Source organism: Crocuta crocuta, unplaced genomic scaffold (genome assembly GCF_008692635.1).
Source record: "Crocuta crocuta isolate KB4526 unplaced genomic scaffold, BGI_CrCroc_1.0 scaffold143, whole genome shotgun sequence".
In the NCBI taxonomy this organism is placed as follows: domain Eukaryota; kingdom Metazoa; phylum Chordata; class Mammalia; order Carnivora; family Hyaenidae; genus Crocuta; species Crocuta crocuta.
Window position 1 is genome coordinate 8,045,044 of NW_027529175.1, and position 3,842 is coordinate 8,048,885.

Genomic DNA, 3,842 nt, shown 5'->3' on the forward strand with positions numbered 1-3,842 from the left:
TCCTCCCCTGCATTTTCTCCTTGTCCATCTCCCTCCTGTCTTTCAGCAGCAAGACAGCAGTTAATAGCTGCCTGCTCTTATGTTCCGAGAAGGTAGCCCCTGAGCCGTAGGGAAATCAGCCCAACTTCTTCCTGACCCTGCGTCACACCGTGAGCACAGCTTTCTCCAGCCTCTCCTTCTGTCCTGCGGCTCCACCTCCCTCTCCCACCCACACCTCGCCCGCCTGCAGCCCGGGGGCCAGGGCCGGTCTGCCTCCACCACCACACCTCTCCAGTGCCCGTGACCTCCAGCACCGCCACCCCCATCTGCCCAGTCTGAGGACCACAGGCCTCGAATTCTCTATTTATTCTTTTCTAAAGATAAATTCAGTAACTCGTTTAATGGACTCTTCATCATCGCCTGTGGTGCCAAACGTAGGGCCGTGTGGTGTGTGAGCGTGTCTGTGGCCGGACAGGACCGATGCCGGTGGCGGGTCCCTGTCTAAGGCACCCCTGACCCGGGAGTCATGTACTTAACACACAGCAGTCATGGCTCAGTCCGGGGGTGACTCAACATGAAGCTGACGTCCCCGGGAAAAACATCAGCGTCCGTGTTTGAGATCCCTCGTTTTCTTCCCCTTGGAAGCAATTCAGGGGCGTTGCTCAGCGCGGCGTTAGGACTCTGACCCAACTAGTTACGGGGCACGGTCGCAGCTGCTGCTGGCCCGGGCTGCTCAGGGCGACGCAGGGCTCAGAGAAGCTTCCTCTCCCCACGACCGGCCCCGCACGGCTCCCCAGCCCCTCTCGGCTCACGCGTCACAACCCCAGCAAGAGCGCGTGGCCTCACGCGGCGGACGGAAGATGGTGGTGGGAGGACTCATCTCCCTTGGCGGTGAGCATTTCATTTCTCCCTTCCCAGCCCTCCGCTAAGGGCTAACTTTACAACTTGTATTATAATCTGCTTTATGCACAACAGTGAAACTTTACTGCGGCATATGCCCGTTCTATACATTCACGCATAAAGCATATTCTAAAAACCCTTAGTCAGAGGCTCGTAACGCAGCATTAAACCCACACCGTTTTTTCTCCACGCATTCGTAAAAAAGCATTCCGTTCTTGGGAAAATGTTATTAAGAACTTTGACTCTGGGGCGGGGGATGCACAGTGCGCTTGAGCATTTTGCGAGCAGAGTCCGACGGCCTCCGGCCTGGGCGCCCGGTGGGTCCAGCTCTGGACGACCCGCTGGAGCGCCGGCCACGGCATTGACATAGCCCATTCCCTGCGCCACAGCAGCCGCGAGGCGAGGGCTAGCGGAGGTGGCGCCCTGCGTCTGTTTGGGAAGTGAGATGTCACTTCAGAAATCACATACGGTTATTTACAATCAACAGGAGATTTCCGGCCGGACTAGAAGGAATGGAAGCAACACAGCCAGGTAATTCCAGTTCTTTCCGGATTAGCATCTGGTCCCAGGAACCCCCGTAAACGAGGTGATTCTGACTGTTACGGATTGTGGGGTTCCCCTCAGTCTGCACCCAGCAGATCTATCTTGAAATCATATCTGACATTTTGCACTGGATTTGCAGCCGGTCACCTGCACCAGCAAAGGGCAAATCAGTCGTCTTCCCCGAGCAACCTCGCCTCGTCTCCCAGAGGCTGGGAACTGGCCCCCGGGGCACACCCAGTGTCACACACACACACACACACACAGCGCGGCTGGCATGCCCAGTGTCTCACACATGTGCACCCACACACACTCACACTTACTGAAATGCGTACCCACGTAAATTACACAGAGCTGTGTGCACGCACGCACATGAACACACACTCATGCACATGCACACAAGTGCTCACACATACTCATTCTTACTGACATGTGTACCCACGTGAATTGAACACACACACACACTTATTGACACACATACCCACATGAATTGCACAGTTATGTGCGTGCACACACACACACGGATGCCCACACACACACACATGCCTGCATCTCCAGATGCTCCCATGCTCTCTGCAGAAAGCCAGACCCTGCTCTGGACTCACACCTGACCAGGGCCTAGTGAGGGGCAGCCTGGTGACCTATGCAGCCAGCCGGGAAGCCCACACAGCTGCGGGAAAGGCAGCAGGTCCCCCCAGGCCACCCTCCATGCTCTGTTCTTCACAAAACTTCACAGGACGTCCACGCGGCAGGTATCGGCTGGACACCGCCCAGGGCACTGGACCGAAGCCCAGGGTGGCACAGCGGCCGTCAGAGGGCAGGACACTGGACATCCAGGATCAAGTTGAGGGGGGCTCTCTGGGGTCTCTCATGTAAGGACACTAATCCCACAGGCGCCCCTTGACCCGCACACCTCCCAGAGGCCCCGCGTGCTGACACCATCACACCCAGAGTTAGGGTCCAAGATATGAAGCCAGGGCGGGTGGGGGACACGGTGCTCAGTGCATGATCCTGACGAGCGGGGCCCCAGGTCAGGAGGATGGGGGTACAGCCTGGGCCAGCCGCGTGACTCCAGGAAGACAGCGAGAATTGCGGGCAGAGCACTGTTGGGGCTCATAAATGCAAGACAGACAGTGCAGAGGGGGGAGGGGCAGTGTCGGGTGTGGACCACAGAGTGCCCGTCACCCCGTCTCAAGGCTTACCTTTCCCTCTCTGCCCATAAGGACACCGGGGAACTGTTTTCTATTTTGGAGAGAGATAGAGTGTGAGTGGGGGAGGGGCAGAGAGAGAGGGAGAGAGAGAGAATCCCAAGGAGGCTCTGCACTGTCGTGCAAACCCGGGAACCGTGAGATCATGACCTGAGCTGAAACCAAGCGTCGGACGTTCAACGGACTGAGCCCCCCCCAAGCGCCCCAACACTGAAGAATTTTAAGAAACAGAAAGAAGTCTGGACACTCAGTGTGTGTGTGTGAAATCACACAGTGTCTTCCCACAGGCCACACTGTGTGCTGATACACGTTAGCGTTTGCCGTGTGAACGTAGCTCCTAGCTGGGGAGGAAAACACATTCCAATGGCCCCCCTGTGTCCCCGCCGTCGGACAGGCCAGCTGACCTTCCCCCGGGAAGTCAGATGACAGTTTACCGTTTGCACAGAGTGTGCTGTTGAGAGCTCCCCTGTACGTGACTTTCGTGGGTGTTTCACTCAATATGATGATTTCATGAGATGTTCTTCACGAGAACGTATTCATTCAAGAAAGACTTACTCTGTGTTAGCAAAACGCCCCACGACCCCTCCCACTGCCCCGGACCTGGACTGGCCACGTGGCCCGCACTGGACACTCGGAGTTCCACGCCCGTCACGGCTTGCTCGCCCGCTGCTCCAGGAATCCGGCCACCACGGGAACAGCCTGGACTGGCCTCAGGATGACAAGCAGCGGGGACCAAGCCACCCCGCTGTCCCTGGGGAGCCACAGCCCTGTGCGGGGTGGGCGCACCAGCTGGCTGTAGGCCCCGGGCCTGACCCACACAGACGGGCACACAGACGGCACAGAGACGGGCACACGGACGGCACACGGACGGGCACACGGACGGGCGCACGGACGGCACACGTCCTCACCAGCTACGCCGCCGAGGCCGAGGGGCGCACGCCCTTCCAGCCCCGGGAAATACTCGGAGGTGAATGACGCAGACAAAGTGCCCGCCTCGCTCTGCGCTGCGCGGCCCGCTGCAGGGTCCCTGCCTCACGACCTCTGCGCGTGTGACGATACACACTCACATAGGGTTTATTTCTGGAACATTCAGGTTTCTGTCGTGAAGTGGGAGACCCTCAGGAATAGACAAACGGCTAATTTATTTCTCTTTTCTTCTTGAGAAACCGACGTGCGGTCCTCCAGGGGGCGCCGGAGGGGGCGGGGCGCGGAGCA